The sequence below is a fragment of the Micropterus salmoides genome, unplaced genomic scaffold (assembly GCF_014851395.1).
Source record: "Micropterus salmoides isolate LMB-PRFRI ecotype aquatic unplaced genomic scaffold, ASM1485139v1 Ms_hic_scaffold_18, whole genome shotgun sequence".
NCBI lineage: Eukaryota > Metazoa > Chordata > Actinopteri > Centrarchiformes > Centrarchidae > Micropterus > Micropterus salmoides.
In genome coordinates, this window is record NW_024040928.1 from 26,060,520 (window position 1) to 26,082,592 (window position 22,073).

The 22,073-nt window shown below is 41.1% G+C and overlaps 1 protein-coding gene across 1 annotated transcript in view; it reads left to right on the forward strand.

Annotated features, from left to right (window-relative positions):
- Positions 1 to 12,800: 12,800 nt before the first annotated feature.
- The window catches only part of hivep2a (HIVEP zinc finger 2a), a 106,643-nt gene continuing 97,370 nt past the window's right edge, over positions 12,801 to 22,073 (forward strand). Inside the window, 1 exon segment of the mRNA XM_038726518.1 lies at positions 12,801 to 13,328. The gene's annotated coding sequence lies outside the window, so the exon portion shown is untranslated.

Consider the following 22,073-nt stretch of genomic DNA (forward strand, 5'->3'; position numbering starts at 1 on the left):
TATATCGGTATGGAAGTAATCTACAGATGCTCCAGTTTCAACATGAGGCCAAAATTGTTTATGGATGTTTTTGAGTCACGACAAAGGCCAAAATGTGGCCTTGGCAATTGCAGGAAATGCCTTTTGCTAAAGCAAATCGTAAAATGGCAAATACTGCTAAAAATACAAGCTTTATGATAGGCTCAGTCAATAAAATAGGTATTTCAAAAATTGTGAATCACAGCAACCATGATCATGACCATGGTCCTTGAGTCATAAATGTGTCCAGTATTATGGGAGATTTAGTGTGGAAAGATAGGCCTGAACACACGACCAAACGTATGATCCCCTTACCCCTGGCAGAGATCAGAAAAAGAGAGAGAGAGGATTCTCATAGATATTATAAAAACATCTCCAACTGGCGAGGAAAAAGGTGATGCTGTTGCCATGGCGACGCTCAACTGGTACTAAGCATAGAGTGCTATTTCTGCATTTACACGTTTATGGATGGATGGACACATGCTCAGGTCTACATCGTACAAGTCTGTTTTGAGCGTTAACATGACAAACGGTGTACTTTCATGTAAGTGTGTTTCAAGATGTTACACAAAGTCAGGAATCAAACCTGTGACTATTTGGCTACAAGACAAACTGTCAAAATACCGTGGAGACTGCGTACTTGCATGCAGAGGAGTTGTTTTATTGCTGTTGTTGCATAGTTTGTTATAGAGGTGTGCAATAGGGACTGCAGATTCGAATTAGCTTGAAGCTATAATCTGGTACAGTGCATCAAATGGTAACGTTTATGTTTTATGTTTAGTAGTAATATGGATCATGTAATATCTTAATTGATGCTTTTGAGCAGACATTATCAAGTAGGCCGTGTCACTCACTTTGCAAAAAACAATCCAAAAGACCTTGTCCGTGCAGTCACTGTGTCCTGCATGTAGTACACGTGTGCTTAAACAAGCAGTAGCTGTCAAAAAATGCATGACTGAAGTTAAACATGAGTGAACAAACAGCACCAGGAGATTAAAAACACTTGACACCTCCAGCCTCACAGTCTGCGTCGATAGATTGAACCGATGGGGATCAGCCTCACTTGCATGAGGCTTTAAAAAGTTGGATGATGCGCAAAATAAGTCAGTCTGCAAACTACCTAAAAATATTACTTGCCGTTAAAGACCACAAACTAACCACTGCACAGAATATCAAGCATAAAAGCCTGAGGAGTCAGCTGTTCATGAGAGACCTGAACCAGCCAAACTTGCAGCTACAGCGACAGATGAAATGCTTTACTCATACTTGCACTGTGTGATGTTAGTATTACTTGCACTGCTGTTTTCAATGTTTTATATTATTTTTACTTAAATTCTTCAGTTTTAAGTAAATACCTAAAACCTGTTTGTCATTAAGGCCATTACTAAGCAACAATTAATATCCTATTAACAAGAGCGAGCTAATGCAACATTAGCCTTTTATAAACACATGCAAAATATCATCTAATTATTGTTATCACAAAATCCCAGAACATATCCAGATCCAATTTGTATCAATATGGCACACCTAACAAAATCTGAAGAAATAAATAAAATATAAAGCTTGTTATAATAACAATGTCTTAAATGACAATATGACAATATGAAAGGGGGTTGCTCGTAGTGATCAACCTACAGAGAAGTATTACCTTAATCTGCAGCTTCTCTTGGCTTTATATCCAGTTTCAGCTCGTTGTTCAGTTGTGTGGCCCGCACCTTTACACCTCTACACAGGAGGAGTAGCATGTGCAGCACTTTAGCAGAGCAGCAGCATCGTCTATGCACATGCACAGTACTTAGCTATTTGTTTATTGTCAGGAAAGATTGTCTTTGAAAGAAACAACAATAACTTAACTTTTTGTGCTGGAACCAATGTCACATACTTTGTACATCTAAGGATTCATTGCAGGTCACTTCTGTCTTTGCTGTTCTGACAGGATAGTCATTGTTTGCAAAAGATCAAAAGGTCATTGTCAGAAAAACATAAACATCGGTCATTGTCAGTGCTTGGACAAATGACACAATTATGTTTTTTATTTTTGTGAAGACAGTCTCTCATTACGATACTCACAGTATCTTTAAGTATAATACAGGTCATAAATGCTACAGAGGCTAACTGTAATTAGTGTTATACTACAGATAAGGTAAAAAAAAAAAAGATATTTGTGATTCGAGTGACATTGTTTTCAACATTCAGCGAGTAAGTGGTCCTAATAGTTAACGTTTCTTTAGAGCTCTGTACTATATTTTCCTATTTTAACAACTTTTTCCCCAAATTCTTCCTCTTTGGAGGCTTAAAAATACTTGGTGTGGATGAAAAGTTTAACAGGGACCTTTTATAAATGGAAATGTTTCCCCTCCCTCCCTCTCTCTCTCTCTTTCTGTCTGGTCCCTCTGTCTTTCACCAATTTGTGTCTGCACTGACAGCTTTGTACAAAGAATGGCCATTGTAGTTATCAGTTACTGTCTACAAGTTCAGGAAGTGTTTTTAGGCAAAATATCTGTTCATCAGCGATTTAGCATTGCACTTTCTTAAAGCTGGGATCAGAATCAATACGTGGACGTTCTGATTTTTGTCCCTAATATGGCTCAAGCTCAAAAATCACTGCATTCTTTGGTTCCCATTATGCAACTCTGTTTTGTACTTTCCTTCATGCCTGCTAAACATCCACATCAGTATGCCGTTTGCCATTATGTTTGTGTGTCAGTCAGCAGGGCCAAGGAACCACTGATTAGGTTTTAGTGATGATCCAGATGTGGGATTTCCACCTGTTCTCAATTACTGTTTTTAATCCACAAAAGCTTGCAGAGATAGAGACGTCCAAAACCTTGACTTGGATTCACAAAGTCAACTCAGCTATATTATATATTCAGTTGGCCATGGAGTAGCTCTACTAATAACACTAGTTTTCTTTTTACAGGGTACTAAAAGTAATTAGTTATGTTACTCAACATTTTACTAGATTACTTTAAACGAACAAACTGCTTAGCCAGCTCATTTTAGAACTGAATCCACTTTATTGGAGCAGTAATTAACCTAAGGAGTCAACAGTCAGCCAAACTGAAAACACTGCAGCCTCTCAAACCAGATAATGCTGTACAGTATATTCCAGCTGTGGAAAGAATGCTCTCCATTCTTCCTTTAGCTCTTTGGAGAGCAGCTGACTTGAAGAGTCCCTGACCTGCTGTGCAGCTATGCATTTATGTCATCCTAAGAAGAAGTCGAGGACAAAAACAAAACAAAAACATTGCATTCTGCTAACACAGTGTTACTTGGGTTAATAACTGTTCTGGAAATAGTTATCACTTACACTACCGAACACTGTGTACCTTGCAATAGGGCACCCCCTTTGTGGCTGTTCTGATTTGGGGATTCAGAGCAGTAACCTTATTCTGGGTTTGAAAGTGTTTTGTGGAAAATGCCAGAGTGATTGGACAGAATGTTTCGACCCTAGAAGATCCCTGAGAAAAAGTTGAAAAGTGTGTGTGTGTGCACGAGAGAGAGGGAGAGAGAGAGAGGACACATGTGAAAAGTTTCCCATTGTAGAAATAAGCATCTCTGAGCCAGGACATCAAATTCCCACTTCATAGAGCGACACACACACACACACACTGTGGGGTCTCTGAAGAGTTGGCAGCAACATGTTTCCTCTTTCCTTCTTCCTCCTCTCCCTCCTCCTCGTTTTCCTCCTCTATTCTCCAAAATGTTCCACTGGAGAAACTTTGCTGACTGGTAGAGAGACAGAAAGAGAACAGTCAACAGATTAAAGTATAAGTTCTTAAACATTATTTCTATGCAGGAAGAAATCTACATAGAACATAGTTTCAGAGCAAGAGTCAATTTAATGCCAAGAGATCAGATAAGGTCGAAGATATCAAATTATCAATAACATGTTTTGCACCTAGTTGTTCCAAAACTTCCTTTGAGCTAAAGTACATCACACTCACAGTACATTCAGCAGTATGAGCAGAATTTATTTCAAGACAGTAAGTAACTTAGAGGTATAAGACATTTTTGTCTTCCTGATTCCTGGTCACCACATCTCACACCACCACATTTTTTATTGAAATTCTAATATAATACATTGCATTAAAATATTAAATGTTGCAGAAAAAAACAAAAGGCCGTTCAGACTGATAATCAGACAGATTTCTTTATTGCTTTACTATTGTATCAAATGAAAAGGTCTAGATGTCTTGCTTAGTAAGTACCGGCCAAAGGATCTGTTGGATTAAAAAAGTTCACCCAGATCACACAAACAAACGCTGCCACCCCAATTCAAAGAAGGCAAGTGGAATTGAATCTGTGGTGATCAATGCAATGTATGTAAGACTATTTCTTCTGTAAAAAAGTAGTTCACAGTGAAGTCTGTGGATTATCCGAAGTAACAGGGACATTTTCTGGAAAGACACACTGCTGATGAGTTTTACAAAATTACTTTTTAATGTTTTTAAAATAACACTAAGTTCTGTTGTGTATACTGATTTGGGTGAACTAACCTTTCAAGTCTTTGCAGTACAAAATGGTAAATAAAAAAGGAAACGACAACAATCGTGACAATTATGATTAGGGATGGGTATCCCTAATCATCGCTACTCGATACCTTTATGATAACATCCCAGTATCGAGTAGAATTGAAACGTCTCCAGTCAAACCAGTACTTCAATCGATACTTTTTATAACACAGCCGCTCAGCTTAAAATATGCGTTACATCAAATCAATCAAACGCTTTTTCAGCTGTTTTACTCACAGAGCGTCCGGCTGCAGCTGCGGCTGCTTCAGGTGTGTTTAAACAAGCAAAAAAAATAAATAGATAACTTTGCTTGTCCATAACAGCAATAAAAATAATAATAGTTTAACAATCAACTACTATGGCTTCAACAAACGATACCCAACCCTAATTATGATAGCCTCTTTCATAGTTGCAATGTAGCTACAGTGTGACAAAAAGACCAACAAAAAGCAGTGTGAGGAGTAATACTGAAGTCACATTGAAAATAAATAGTTTCAAATGCAAAGATAAGATTGAATGCCATTATTTATGTTCTTCACATTAAATTGCAATCTTTTTTTTACTTGAAATCTTTGCAAATGAAACAAATGAACAGGTTTAAACCAGGTTTTGACATGACCAAGCTGTCTATCAGTGTCAGTACTGCTGCTGGACAGTAAGGAGCGCTGTTTAGCCCCAAACAGCCAGTAGAGTGAGGTTGATAGTCATGCTGTGTGTGTGTGCGTGCGTATGTGTGTGTATCAGTCTCTCTCTCGCTCTCTCTCTATCTATCTATCCCTCCTGAACTCACCTCTGAAGACGTCCTCCTGAAACGGTTATCTCCCAGGTAGTTTGACCTTCACCTGCAAGCTTTTATGTAACATTTCGCACCCCAATACACAGACGACAGTGTGTGTGTGTGCGTGTGCTTGTGTGTGTGTTTGTGTGCAAGTAAGGGAAGGGGAAAGACACACTGACAGGGATTAATGTGGCTGAAGGAAACCAAAGAGAAGAAGATGGAAAGATCTACAGGGTTAATGTGTGTGTGTGCATGTAAAAAAGAGTGTCAGGTAAACACAACTTGCACACTGTGGGAAACTAGGTGTGGTAGCGGTAGGAGCTGTTGTGTGTGTGTGTGTGTGTGTGTGTGTGTTTCTGTGAGTGAGTGTGTATGAGTAAGCATTAGTAATCAGTCAGCTGTCACAGAAGTGCTTTGTCTTGCGGAGCATTACAGTTCGACTCCAGGACAAGAGCCTGAGGCGACTGCCTGTTTGTGTGTCTGTGTGTGTGTGTCTGTGCATGTGTGTGTGTGTGTGTGTGTGTGTGTGTGTGCGTGTGTGTGTGTGTGTGTGTGTATCCACCTCTCTGGTGTAATGGATTATTCACAATTTCCCGTAACTACTCAGCAGGTTTTTCATTCATGGTTGTTTTTTTTAAAACTGTACAACGAATGCAATCAATGAATAGAGAGGATTTAGAGTTCTAGTCTTGGAATTCAAACCAGTACATTAAAGTGACTCAGGAACACATGACTCACATCCTGGGATTGTGGCCACACTTGTTACTTTAGCCGATACACGGTCAGATGAGAAGATTGGCACCAAAATTTGGCTCTTATAGACAGCTCTGTGCATGTTAATCCTAAGTAGCTGTAGACAGTTAGCTTTATGTTTGAGTCATTTGTGTAATGAGCTCAGTCTTTCTAAAGCTGCACTCAATATTTCTTGTATTAACTTGAATTAACTCAAACAAACCAAATGACTAAATGGGTCAGAGCTTTTAGCCACTTTTAGTTATAATTTTGTTTTTTACAGCACATTTATACTGTATGTTTTAGTCTCACTGCTCTCAAAAAGACAGACAGACACCATTAGAAACTAGCCAGTGAAGAAAGTGGAACATTTAGCAAGTAGATAAATAAATAAACTTTTATAAAGCTCAGATTTATAAAGTTGTAATTTATGTTGACATTTCTAAAAATGTGGAAGTCCGTTGAAATTATGTTTTTTTTCCTATACTATTTAAGTTATGAGTGAAGTGTTTTTTTACTGTAGTTATTTTTATCTTGACCATTCAAAGAGGCATTTAGTGACATTAAAACCTCCTGGAAATACATATAACAAGAAGAAATTGATGGAGTTTAATGTAGGTGTATGCGAAAAACTCACACCTACTTCATCAAAGTGACAGCTGCAAAGCAAATTATTAGGAAATGAGTCATCTGAAGACATTTGCTGGCAAAATAGTCATGTTGCTGAAGATGAAATCGTGTGAACTTTTGACTAATGACATTCAGTTTTTTTTGTTTCATGGGTGTACAGCTTTGTTGAATGAAACCTGATAGACATTTACTTGCATATACAGTCTCTACACAATACACACCTAAAAACAGTGTCCAGTTTTCAGAGCTTCAGACTGCAAACACCTTCCTCCGCGGCTGCATATGAAAAGCAGATGCAAATTGCTGCATCAGAAGCTCCAGCAGCTCTCTGTCGCCATGGTGCTGCGTCGCCATGGGGACTCCGGGGTCAGCGGTGATGAGGTCACATCCCGTTTAGCCTCTTATGGGAAATGGCGTTAATCCACTTATTGCTGTCCAGCACACACACACACACACAAGGATGAGCAAGCATATATGGGCTAAGAGGGAGAAGTTGTGCTGCTGGAGTTCAAATATCTATCTATCTATCTATCTATCCATCTATCCATCCATCCAGATGCTGGCTTGAGCTGTTGTTTTCCTCTGACCTTGTCCTACACCGTGCAACGCTTGGATTTGGAGTTCAAATTGGAACTCAATTCATTTAACTTTAACAAGCTTTCGCAGTTACAAGCCTGGTTCCAAACCATGATGGTTTTATATTTCCCATGCTTTCTCAGAGCCTAGAAATGGGACTTCCCAATGTAAATATATGGGCAGATCTGTGCAAGGGGCGGCCGGGAGAGAAACACTAATGCATATGAACCCTAGGATGCACAACGAGGAAGCAAATCAAGAAGTGGGGGAAAAGTTTTTATACAGGGGTTGAGCAACTTTCATTCAAATGAAAAGGCGGCATCTTGGAGTCCGATATCCAATTCTTATAATACATCACGTATATCATCATACATGCACGGCCTTATCTCTAATAAATAGAGTGTGGATAAGAACTAAAAGTGTTGGGTAGTACAATTTCATGTTCCTTTTTAAAACTATACTTTTACTGTTTACTCAAGTACGTTTTCAGGCCAGTAATATACTTTTAAATTTGCTTATTTTTCCATTTATATCTTTGTTACAACTAGTCTGTTATCTCTACTATGCATTTGGCTATGTTACTGAAATGAGCTGTCATCCAAGCTGTGTGCATGGTAATGCAAGTGAACTTTAACTTGTGCCAGATATTAATGACCTGGGCAGTTGCAAACATTTAGAAAATCAGGCAAATACCTTTTCCATTTAAGGTTTGGTTGTTGTACTAATGTAACTCAAATGCAGTACACTGTGCCACTGATGACAGCCTGAATCACACTTTCACAAACCGGCAGAAAAACTTAGACTTTCTATTACTGGTGTAATTAAAGCACCTAAGAAGATCACTGGATTGATTCTCATATATCAACAGAATCCTCTCGTTGTGCAGGGCATGGCTTTCTTTTGGTGGAAATTAGCCTGTTTCTTCTCTCAAATTCACATTGGATGCTATTTGTTTTATAGTGATGCCTGTTGGTGAATTTTATAAATACAATGTTGCTTGTGAAACTGATCTTGGTTTTCACTCAGCTATTTATTTAGAAACAATACTTTTTTGAGATGTATAGCGAGAGAGCAAATACGGGTGGATAAAAAAGTCCTGTTTGGTTTCACATGTGACGCACAGTCTCCCTCTATATATAGATTTACCCCTACGTCATTCAACAATGCTCCTGTGCTGTTGCCACAATAATTCTTTACACTGTAGAGATTATGTTCATAGAGGCTTTAGGAATAATCATATTGAATTGGGAACCTGTGCTATTGCAGAAGGCTAATCATATGCAGCACCCTTCATATCAAAGCAAGTGGTTTGTTTGGCTACATGTCCATCTCAAGATAACAACAGATATAAGCGGCAACAGCAGGCAAGGCAGCTAGCAGGTATGATCTTATCAATACCTTCATGTAGATAAAAAATAATAGCTTATTGCTTAAATAAAATAGTAATAATAATAAAAGTGGTGGTGATGGCGCAATGGATAAGCCTGCCTTTGGTGTGAGAGACCCGGGTTCAATCTCCCACTGTGACCCATTCACCAATGTGTCTCTGAGCAAGACACTTAACCCCTAGTTGCTCCAGAGGCGTGCGACCTCTGACATATATAGCAATTGTAAGTCGCTTTGGATAAAAGCGTCAGCTAAATGAATAAATGTAAAAGTAAAATAATTGTGTTTAAACAGAAATAGATAAACAGAGAACAAGCAACGCTAAGCATTCCCTAGAAATAACCACATTGCACAGTGGCTATTTCTAACCTGATGCACAGCACAGATGAAACATGTATTATTCCAAAAAGAGACTTGACTCTGCTGACCAAAGACTTGAAACTTGACTTGGACTGGCATAAAATGACACACTAAACAATACAGAAACACATAGGAACTTGTACTTTGAGTAGTTTAAGCACTTTCATACTTTCACCTGAGTAGTCAAATGGTAATTTTTACTTTTGCTTGAGTATGTTGATATGGGAGTACTTGTACTTTAACTTGAGTGCAAATTTTCACTACTTTCCACCACAGAGAACTACACCCCTGTACAGGTTATTAGAAGTTGACTTGCAGTAAATAACAGCTCCACCTTCATAACTGGGTCCATTCTGGTTGTGTAGCTTTTGCCTCAACTGAACGTCACTGGAATGGACACGGCTCTAACTACGATACTGGCTTTTCTTCACAATGAATTCATCCGTTTTTTTGGTGAATAATACATTTTATGAAGACCAGTGTGTGTTGAGCTGAGTGCTTATTCTATACCAACGGAGAGTGCAGATCTGACTGAAGAACAAGTGTAGAGACAGCATTCGCAGGTGTTTTTAAAGCGCTGGAATTGTCGGAGAGCTGGCAGATTAACCGACAGCAAAACCGTTAGCAGAAGGTGGGATTCACACCCCGCTGACTCACACCACTCCTTGCACTCCTTGAAATGAAGATCATCATGTGGCTCCGTTAGCTCAAGTGATGTGGTTGGAATCTGACGCAGGATGTTTGTTGCATTTCCCTCCCCATTTTGTGTTTATTTTGCATTTAAAACCTTTTTGACAGTTTATAGTGTAGATCAACAAGAAATACAGGGCGAAAGAGTGGAATGACACAAATCAATTATCGAACCAGGAACATTTTTGTTACATGTGTATTTTCTCTCCGGGTGCTCCGGCTTCCTCCCACCATCCAAAGACATGCGGACTAGGTTAATTGGTGTCTCTAAAATTGTCCTTGGGTGTGAAAGAGAGTGTGACTGGTTGTTTGTCTATGTGTGGCCCTGCGGTGGACTGGCGACCTGTCCAGGGTGCACCCCGCCTTTCGCCTGATGTAAGCTGGGATTGGCTCCAGCCCCCCCTGTACGCAGGATAAGCGGTTGACGATGGATGGATGGATGGATGGATGGTATGTGACCATCACTTTTCTATCTCTCTTCACTGCAAGCCTCCAAATAAAGGATTCATATAAAACTATTTGGAGATGAAACTGGATGATAGTTTTGCCAACCTGTGACATCATTGTTGATGCCCACCCCTGCCCAGGAGCATCTCCTCCTTATCTTGTAAAACTTCTTACAGCACTATGAATGGATGGATGCCATTGAGACATTTATCAGATCATTACCGGTCATTATCTGTTCCGAGGCACAATAGAGCTATTTGGAGAAGGCTGACATCAGAGGGCTGTGCAAAAGTCTTCCTGGTGTTTTAACAATGTGGAGGTTTCTGTCGGGCATTTGGCTGATACTTGGCCTGTCAAAGTAATCAAACCTGGGACACTTATCAAACTTACCACCTTTTGCTAAAAGGCGCTTACAAAAGCTAATGTAGTTTATTAGCACAAAGGGGCAGCTGCATCTGAACCTGTCCAGAGAAAAAAAAGGACTTTATCAAGCCTGATTTAATTTATTAGCAGGAGGGTTGCCTGAATGAGCCCCTCTGTATTCCTAAATGTGTTTTACAGATGAAAGGACTCGGCGCTTGAGTGGGTTTGTTGTCTGGGTACTGAGGATTCACCTTAAATCTGCCAAGTGGTGAACGAGATGGCTTCTTATTGTTATCATACTAGCTATAGAAAGATGCAAGCTGAAGGCTTCGGGATTACTGTGTGTCAACTGGTTGGTGTTACTGTAATCTAATTAAAAATGTTTGGGAATGTGCAGCTGTAAACTTCAAAATCAATTTACACATAAGGGCCTAATTATAAGTATATGTAATCATAAGGGCCTTAAAGAAATAGTTCAACATTTTGAGGAATACACTGATTTGCTTTCTTGTTGAGCGTTAGATGAGAAGATTGATACCACTCCCATTTCTGCCAAGAGAACTTAGCTTAGCTTAGCATAAAGATTGTAAGGAGGGGGAAGAACTTGCCTGGCTCTGTCCAAAGATAAAAAAATCCACCTATCAGCTCCTCCAAATCCCAAAAACTTTGGGTATTCTGTACAAACACTGAAGCATAAAAAACGACATTTTGTTGCTGGACTATTTCTTAGTGACCAGCAGCCATCCCAGAGACGTGTTGTCACAGCAACCAGAAGAGGTGCAGGTTGTCACTGTCAGACGCCTTCATTATTAGGTTTTGGGTTTATAATTGGCATATTCATAAATTAACACACAGCAAACACAGGAGAGGTTGGGAGGGAGAGGGATTAATGGGGGCCCAACAGCAGGTTTATCTGCCCTCTATGTTTCTTGGCTTCAAAGCAGTCTGTCTGTTAAACAGTGCAAATTAATTTCACAAGAATGATCATAAATCCTTCAGGGGGAGTATTAAAAGATTAATCATTTTATATATTCTAATATTGTAATGATGAGTTCTAGGTACATATTATACTATCCATATTATTTAACTTAATAATAGCCTAATAGTGGCAGTGATTGAGACTATTATGAATAGCAGTATTAGTACTAGTAATTGTATTTGTATTAGTAATATTTATTTAAAGCCTATGAATATACAGCCTATATGTATGTATATATGTATATATATTCAATTAAATTTTATTTATATAGCGCCAAGTCACAACAACAGTTATCTCACAGCGCTTTTCATAAAAGAGCAGGTCTAGACCGTACTCTATGATGATATTTACAGAATCCCAACAATTCCCACCAAGAGCAGCACTAGGCGACAGAGGCAAAGAAAAACTTCCTTTTAAGAGGCAGAAACCTCGAGCAGAACGATGGCTCAGGGTGGGCGGCCATCTGCCTCGACCGGTTGGGGGTGAAGGGGGGGAGAGAGAGAGAGAGAGAGAGAGAGGGAGGGAGAGAGAGAGGGGAGGGAGGCAGCCTACACAATATACACACAGAGGTACAGACAGTAAAGGTGATGTTGCTATAGACTAAATGAAAAATGGTACAGATATTTATAGTAGTGTTAATGATAACAATCGTAATGTTAATTATATAATAATAATAATAATAATAGGACTAGTAACAATAGTTGTTGTAACAGAGGGTGTCGAGCAGGAACACGGGGGCAGCAGGTGACCCGCAACCACAGATCCAGACTCCACAGCTCCAGAGCTAGAAAAAAGAAAGAGAGGAGAGGGACAAGAAAGCACAAGACTACCGGAAAGGGAGAAGTTGAGTTAGTAATATGCATAATGGGATGAGGTTGCATACAGAGGGAGAGAAAGTAGAGGAGAGAGGAGCTCAGTGCATCATAGGAAATCCCCCGGCAGTCTAGGCCTATAGCAGCATAACTAAGGGATGGTTCAGGACTCACCTGAGCCAGCCCTAACTATAAGCTTTATTATATATATATATATATGTGTGTGTGTGTGTGTGTGTGTGTATGTGTATGTATATGTATGTGTGTGTATATATGTGTATATATATGTATGTATATATATATATGTATATATATATATATATATATATATATATATATATATATAGATATATATACAGACAGACATGTCGCTCCAGAGGTGACCGGGGAATCCTGCTCTCTCTGCGCCGGCAGACAGAGCCTCCTCCTCGGCCACTGCTCCTCCTCCCCTCTCCTCCCCTCCCTCTGCCCTGGTTGCGCGCTGGGGGATCCGACGACGTCACACGAGCACACACACGCACACACACACATAAACGCAGACACAGACATACACATACACACGCCCTCTCTCTCTCGCTCTCTGCCACTTCGTCTCTCTCACTCTCTCTCTCTCTCCCTCTCCTCTATGCTGCTATTCTGGGAAGTGGCGTTTGGAATAACCCCCGTGTGCTTATGAGTGTGTGTGTGTGTGTGTGTGTCTCCTGATTTCACCCTCACACGCACACGTACACACTCATAACACAGTCAGACCCACACATTTACTGTCTGTCTGACTGCAGTAGGCTAGTTGAGCTCCGGCAGCAGAAATCCGGTCGGAAAGGATTCCTTCCATTTTTACGCGCAACTTTTCCTCCGTCGGCCGCCTCGCCGCGACGTTTCCACCGCTCTCTTTCGACTGTTGTGGATTTCTAACAACCGCCTCTTGGCTGTTTCTAACGGACATTCAGCGAGGTGTCAAGCCCGCCCGGAATCGGATCTCCTGTCACCGGGGTTGCTTGTTGTCATTATCGCACGGAGACGCGCAGCCGGAGCGCTAACAGAAGGTAAGTGCAGGGAGGAAAAACGAAACCTTACCGGACATATTCTCACACATATCACTGTGACAGCTGGGTTTTCTGCGCTATGACGGACATTATGGGCTGTTTTCATGGCACTTGATCTTTTGTTTAGCTTATAAGGGCAAGACTATGCATGGGGAATACCCCGGGCACGCATTGCATTGCATGCAGATTACCCGGGTTGCGTAATATCCTGAGGAATTTGCAGTAGCCTGCACGGCCGGGCTAGCTGCAAGACCTGGGGATAGCTATATGGGGGGGGGGGGGGGGGGGTGTTGGTGGATATGAAGCTGTGAAAGTGGGAGCTCGGATAGGTGTGATTGTGTGATTTTGTGTCTGGAAGGTCGATTTTCTGTGTATAGGCTATGTGTTGTGGAGCAACAAACCAGCCCTGCCCGCATCTGGGTTTTCTGGCTCATACAGGTTCACTTGCAAATCCTGTTTCTATTGTCGCTGTATAGTGGTAGTGGAGTGTTAAAAAGTGAGTTTAAGAGGTGACCTTAGCGCACTCCCTTTGGTATTTCCTTGTTGCTGCAACAGTATGCTCAGTGTGACATTCCCGACATATTTAAATAGAGGCTTATTGCTACAGTGTGTTGTTGTGGAGTATGTCTGCAAAAAATGTACATGGTGTTATTGGCATGCTTTCTTTTTCAGAAGGGAGTGACTTTATCTCATATGCTCATCGTTTGTTTCCTATGTTTGTGTGTGCGCGCGTCTGTGTGTGTGAGAGAGAGTGAGAGAGAGAGAGAGAGAGAGAGACAGAGAGACAGAGAGAAATGGTGGGTGGTGCGCTGGCTGGTTCCGGGAATGTTCCATGACGTGTTGCCGTCTAGAGAGGGGCCCTGGCCGGGGAGACTTCGACGCACGGCCCGGCCCTGCTCTCTCTCGCCTTCTCTAACAAGCCTGCTGATACTCTTGCGCCTGAACATATCTATTTATTCGCTGCATTTCCAGATAAGAGATTTACAGCCTCATCATATAAGCATGTCGCGTTATTGTACGTCATAGTCCTGTGATCCGCTATTCATTCCTGCAGAGAAGCTTTCTTTTCCTCCTGGCCTCCACAGAGAGGTCAGAGGTCAAAGGTCAGGGTCAAACATTAGCCTACTCTATGCTTACATGCCAGTAGAAGGGTCTGAACTGCAGGTTTAAACAGCTGAAGGACAGTGTGTTGCCCAGCTGCTGCCAACATGGCTATTGGGTTCTCTGAGCATTTCTTTGATGTTTAATATGTCACAGGAAGCACAAATAAAAAACACATTAACAATAAGAAACAATGAAGATCAAGCAGGCATGCAGGAAATAAATAAATCACAATATTTATTATGAAGTAGCTCATAAGAAAGAAAAATAAGTGTAAAATCAAATGTTATGTTGGCTTATTTTCACAAACTGTATCACTTTGTCTTTGTTGAGAGGGAAAGCAGCTAAATTTAAACTTGGATTGACACTGTAAAGATGATATTTTTAGAAACAGCGAAAAGCTGTGTGCACTGCAGAACAATTAAAGAAAATGGAAGCTGAATGTGGACAGAAACAAATGAGGCGTTAACTAAAAAGAGAGAAGTACTAGGGATGAATGCTCTGTTGCTGTTTATGAAAGCTGCAAAAGAAGAGCAATAACAGAAACTTGTCCAGGGTGTGTTTTTGTCATTGGTGGGGTTATAAGCCTGTAGCTAAAGAGATCATTACAGTATGTATTCTGCTGTCAGGACACATGCTGTGGACTGTGGGCGTGCATGTGTCCATGGTAAATGTGTGTGTGAGAGCGTGCACGAGGCAAGACCAACCTACGTACCATCTGTCCCACTGCCACCTCAGATGGCCATCGTGGTGTTACTGTGTAGGAGCGAGCATCCATGCACACACACATACACACACACACAGACAGACTCACACACACAGGCTGTTACCAGGGTGCGTACGGAGAACATGCATGAGGTGTGAGCTGATTTTTCTGCTTTAAACATTCAATTAATTTATTACTTAGGCTTTGTGGGAACTTTGTGTGTTTGAGGTACATTTACCAATATATAACATATTACAATTGGACTGCAGTTGCCAGTAGGGTGGAAACAATTACTCGAGTTATCTGAGTGCAAATGATCCTTGGTTCTATGCCTTGCAGAATAGTTTCATCACGGACAGTAATCACTTTTGCACAAGGGCTGACATGTGAGGTGTGTGTTGACTTGTGTGAGATGAAAGCAAGCGTTCATGTTTAAGAGCAAAAAGAAGAGACAAAATAAAAAACATCAAAAGATTTTGGGAACATTTCAGAGAGGAAGAGGCCAAGCAGCTGTGTTAGCAGATGTGTCACGCTGGCCTCATAGGGCTTTTATTTACCCACAGTATGGCTAGCCTGCTAGTTTAGCTAACATTGGCTAATGTTGTGTCTCAATTCATATCCTTCCATTAGTACACTAACATGTAGTACACTATGTATTTGCTGGCGTAGTGTGTGAATTTCAACAGTATAGTGTTGTCTCAAGTCGCTCCGTTTCTTCTTCTTTTTCTTCTTGGCCTCCTCTTCTTTTTAATGGTGAATTGTAACCAGGCGGATCATTATCACCAACATTTGTCCGTGATTGTCACCCGCCAAAATATCTGCCGGCTTGTTTACTCAATTTGTTCAATTTTAATAAAAATGAACATACTTTAACTTGTTTGTCCGTGCAATCACAACTGCTACAGCTTTTTTCGGCTGCCCATTTTCTGCCATATTTTTAGGGGCTTTGTGTGCCTTTATCTGAGACAGGACAGTTGAAAGAGCAGAAATGCAAGGACTTAGCCTTTGCACATGGGGCACATGCTCTACCGGTCAGCTAACCGGCGTCCCCACACACAACTTTTTGACCATCATAAGTACGACATCCAGGTGCCGTTTTTTTCAGTACCAGCTCGCCTCGCCTCACCTCGACTTGACTCGACTCGGTTTGGCTGTGCTTCGTTTTCCATTGCAGGTAGTACCCAGGGATAGTACCCCTCGGTGTAGCTGGTTGTATTAGCAACGCCACACACAACTGCCGCGACGTAATTTTCAATGCAACACACACAGCAGGGACCCGCATACAGCTGTCTTTTGATTTAAGTTAAAACGTTTCAACATTAGTCTGAATTTAAAGGTAGATAAGCGGTATGAAAACCTTCCAGCTGTATTTTCCTCTGCCGTTGTTGCTGCAGCGGTCTCTGTGACGATGGGACCAGATGGCTCTGTGAGCGGGCGGCTGGCCGCGGGTTGCCTCAGGCTTCCCCCACCGCCACTTACGTAACTCTGAAAACTTTCAACCACATTTTTGTTCCGCCATCACTTCTCGTAAAACTGTCTACACAGCTGGTTTCTCGCCTTAAAACTTCTCAGAAGTGGATAAGGTGATGAAATTACATATGAAAATTGTAAAATCTTCTTTCTGTTGCTGGCCTCTGTCTGGCGCGTGATTCTCTCTGACCAATCAATAGTCTGCCGTGTTTTCATGTCACATTTTAGTATCCCTCAGCTCGCTTGGAACCTCAAGGGGGTTGATACAAAAAAAAGTACCTGGAAGCAGGTACAGGTGCAAATTTTCCACAATGGAAAACCAAAAAAGGCGAGTAGAGTCGAGTCGAGCTGGTACCGTGCAGTGGAAAAGAGACTATAGTGCACTGCATTTTGCCATAATAGTCAGTGTGAATGCACTTATGCATTCAAAAAAGCAAGTGTAAGTAAGAAGTTTAATACATCAAGGGAACTCTCATAAAAAGACCTGCGTTTATTTGACAAAACGTGTTGCCACACCAGGCCAGTAAAAGGGACAGGCGTCTAAATGGGACTCGTCTTTTAACTGGAGTTTTACGGTACATTAAATATGTCCATTTTGGTTTAAAATCATTAGCTGAGGTTTACATTGCTGCCGTCTAGTGCAGCCTGTTTTGATTCATATTGGCCTGAATTGATTTTCGAGACCTAATTGTCTCTTTATCTATGCACTTACTGGTGTATTGCTAATTGTAACTGTCTGCATCTCCTCCTGCCTGTCTTGCCACTGGCTGTGTGTCAGTTAGTTTGCTGCAGATGTGATAAGCATTTTGCTGGCAATTAACAGCGCACACATCATAGCTGGAGAATCTGAAATGAATGCAGATGTGCGGCATGGTGTGATGAAGTAACACACGCTCTCTCATTCTCACACACACACACACACACACACACACACACACACACACACACACACACACGTTGTTGAGCTTTCATTACAGGTTTGAGTTGCTGGTTGTACAACCTGAAGTGAAAAATCGGTAACACCATCAGCTTTCAATAATCTCCAGTAACAAGCAACATCTTGCATCTAGTGCTAAAACAATGAATTAACACAATTACCATAAAAATCAGTATATGACCATTTAAAAAATCATTACTAAACGGTTGCTTAGTGCAGCTTCTCAAATATGAACATTTGCTTGCTTTCTCCATATCATCATCATTGAATACATCAAAATAAAGACTTAGTTTGCCTTACTAGCTTAAAATGTTTTTATAGACTAAGTAAACTACACTACAGATTTGGTGACTTCAGTAACGGATTTGACAAAAAAAACGTTGCTCTGCTTTGTATTGTGGTATTCTTTGACTCATCCAGTCTGGTATTGTAACATCAGAGACCTCAGAGTGGATTATTACTAACAACAAAAAAACAGCTGCATTGCAACACATTGCACCTGCAAAACTGTGCTTACTGATTCTCCAGTATGAAGTGAAAGGGCTTCCTCCAGAGAGCAATGAATTCAAAGCCTTTAAAGAGGATTGTAAGCATCACACTGAACCAGCTTTTGCAGATTTTGAATGCACAGTATCACATGTGTATGTATGTGTGTGATCACCTGAGAGCTGAAGAGGAACCTGAGAGCGCTCCGGTGGCCGAGGTCCTGACAGCGATGGCTAAATTATTAAGATACACACTCACACACAAAGCTAATGAGGTGGTTGACTGGCTTCTCCTGATAAATTGTTCCTCTGTGGTTTCGTTTTATACCTGGTTGAATATACAGTATATACACCTGGAGGGGAGGAGGGAGGGCAAAGAGGGGAAACGTGGAGAAGAGAAGGCAGCAATTGAGAATAACCAATCAAAGAAGAAGGAAGAAAAGGGGGAGGCAGATGTGATAAGGGATGAGGGAATTAGAGGATGAAGGATAATGGAAGCACAGGGGAGGTGATAGGAGAGAAAGAGGAGAGATGAGAAAAGCAGAGTAGAAAGAATGAGCTAGAGAACAGCATGAGAGGAAAGACGGAAAAGAGGATGAAAAGGGAGGAGAGGAGATGAGAGGAAAGGAAACAACGACAAGAAGAAAAGAGGTGACGAAAGGAAACAAGAGGAAAGTAGGAGAAGAAGCAATAGGAGACAAAAGGAGATGAGAGGAAACAAGAGGAAAGGAAACATCTGGAGAAGAGAGGAGATGAAAAAAACTGCGTGAGGAAAGGAAACAAGAGGAGAGGAGACAAGAAGTGAGGAGAAGAAAGAAAAGGAGAGGAAACAAGAGAAGTTGAGAGGAATCAAGTGGAGATGAAAGGAAACAAGAAGAGTGGAAACAAGAAGAGAGGAGAGATTAGGAAAGGAAACATCTGGAGATGAGAGGAGATGAAAGGAAACCAGAGGAGAGTAAACAAGAGAGGAGGAGGAGAGAGACGAGGACAGGAAACTAGAGGAGAAGAGGAGATGAGAGCAAAGAAAACGAGAACAGGAGGGGAAACAAGAAAAGAGCAAAAGAGAGGATGATGGAGGAGGAGCAGAAGGAAAAGGAGGAAAACAAGAGGACGAGGAGCGACAGAGAGCAGGAAGAGGAGATGGGATGAGAGGTTTCTAAGCTGCACCAACAGAGTGTGTCTATTCTGTCAGCTGCTGACACACTTTTCATTTGAAGTACTCAGTAGGGTGTGGGTGTGTGTGTGTGTGTGTGTGATCTCAGCTTGTTGTCCTCAGCTGTACAAAAGGAAACTCCCTCTCTTACCCCCTACAGCAGCTTGATGAGGGCATGTTTTTGTCCATCAGCCAATCAGCGATCACCTTGCTGCTGACTGGCATGTCTGTTGCTCCACGCCAGCCAATTGCACGGTAGCTTTTTAACGTGACGGGAAATAGGATCGTTTCCCACCTGTGAGACGTTTGCTAGAAACTCTGTTTGTGTGTGTGTGAGACAGGAAAAGAGGCTGATATTGAAACCCAACCTCTCTTTACTCAAAAGGAGGCCCTGGATGCACATTCAGGTGGGCTGTGTGGCTCTTTAAATGGACAGGGAGATGATGGAGAGAGAGAGAGAGAGAGAAAGAGAGTGTGACCTGTACCCAAACTGGCCTACTTTCTCAACAGCTTGTAATTAGTCTCTCTTCATGCATTTATGCATCAGACAGTAGAGCTAAATCAGTGTTTTGTAATCAGAAAATCCCAACTGACACAACCAACATTCAGTTTTCCCATTCACATACACTGCTGGTGAATGGATTACAAATCATATGCAGTGTAACTCCTACAGTCAACATATGCAGAGGAGTACTCCACATTACATATAGCGTTCTTCCATATTGGTGGAGATACTTGTGCCGAGCCAAGCCATGGGCAGCTTCGAGTGCTAAAGGCATGCTTGAATGCTTCTATAGCATTCTGAATAACACTGCAAAAGGTGTTGTTTTCCTTGATATTGTGTTGAAGGTGTAAGAGCAGTGAGAGCTTGTCGCCTACAGCTCTTCATGTAATCAGCTCACTGTGGCTGTTTCTTCTTGTGTTATTCCTTCCTGCATTATAGATCAACGATTAGTGAACAATACTAGGCTACTGCTAACAAAGCAGTCTTGCTCACTGCAGTGACTAAATGCTCTTCCTGCACCTGCTCCAGAATATAACTCTCCCAGTGGCTCAGTAGAAGGCTTTATATGGGCAGCTGTGTGGCTCAGGAGGTAGAGCGGGTCGCCCACTAATCACAAGATCGGCGGTTTGATCCCCAGCTCCAGATGGCAGCACCGTCGGGGTGTGTGTGTGTGTGTGTGTGAATGATGGGTTTCTGTTTCTGATGAGCAGTTGGCGCCTTACTCTCTGCCATTGCTGTATGAATGGGGTGAAAGTACGGTTGATTTACATAAAATCTTTGTGGTTTGCATCAGCAGTAAATCAACACAGCAAATACAGTGGGCTTAACCACGCACGCTAATAAGGGTTGGTCTCTGATAGCTGACCTTATTTTGAATCCTCACTTGATAAAATGCTTTATTAGGGAAATGCATTGGAATTATCAGGACATTGGAATTTTATTGCTGTCTTATCAGTTTCATTTTTGTGCGTTTTATCGACTGTTTGTTAATAGCTGTAACTGCACAAATGTGGGTGACATGACATCATATATCCAGCAGCTCTGTTGTAATATGATTAAAAGAATCTTTCACTACCTAAAACACCAGAAACTATCACTTCGAATCTAGAGCCGCTATTTTGCAAAAGACCTTTAATAGTCATAGGGGAGAAAATAAGTGTTTGCACCCACAGAATTGAAACCACAACTAGAATACGTTACGAAGAAAAATTGGCTGTTTAGTTTTGAACTAAGTGTGAAACTCTCACTTTCTCTCAGAGGGAAACTCTCACTTCCTTGCTTGCTTGTAACTCACGCGAGCTACGTAGATGTAAAACCCAGCGGTGCACCCCGAGCTGAGGCATAGGGAAAGTAGAGGGACCCAAAATGGCAAATTCAAATGAGCGGCACAGTGTATCTGAGACATTTTTTTAAATGAAAATAAATTGGTACATCATTTTTAATCTTTAAAAGCAGTTTAAATCTGAAAGATTACCATTTGCACTTCAGAAACCCTTTTTTTTTTGTATTTGTAGAACCATTTTCTGAGCTGATCTCAGTTACTGTCCCTTTAAACTGATCTTGTTGATGTTTTAAAAAGAGTATTTTTATTTGAAATAATTTTAAAAAGTGACAAATCTTAACTATACGTCACTATGTTGAAACCTCTGACTCTTGTTGGCACTCCGTTCCCAGGCTCTGCTGCCCAGTCTTATCTGCCGCAGTGCAGTTAGCGGTAGCAGAGGCAGTTACTGCTGTAGGTTTAGGTAGAGTTATTTGCATATCCATACAAAAGATAAGAACACTTCAAAAAAATATCATGGGATGAAAAGAAATCCAATCTCAGCAGGTGGAACAGAACAGAAGCCCCAACGGGCTTTAAAAAAAAAAAAGACAAAAGTGACAAAAGAAAACTAAAAATCAAGATGACAAACGGATGACACGTGTGATCTGAAGCTCTAAGACAGAATAGCATCTGTTTTTATTTGTTTATTGCTGGATTCATCGAAGGGTTTGAAATGTCAGTGTCAGACACTCAGAATCCGCTAAGAAAACAACAGAGACTTTTTAGAAATTTTAGATTAAAAACCACAGGATCAGCATGTCACTTGTGTTGTTTTAAAATCTACGAAAACAACACTTGTGTTCTTTATTTTCTGGCATAAATTTAAATAATACATTGATATTTATATGCTGAGAGAATCTCATGACCTTTTGACCTCTAAAACGATTAAGAATATCTTCACAATCCATGCTGTTAGTATTCCACTACATGGCCAAAAGTATTTGGACACTCGAACATTGCACCCATGAGCATTTACCTTCTTACCATGCAGGGACTTGCTCCCATTTAACCACAGCATTAGTGAGGTCCAACACTGATGTTAGGTGATCAGGTCAGGCTCCGTT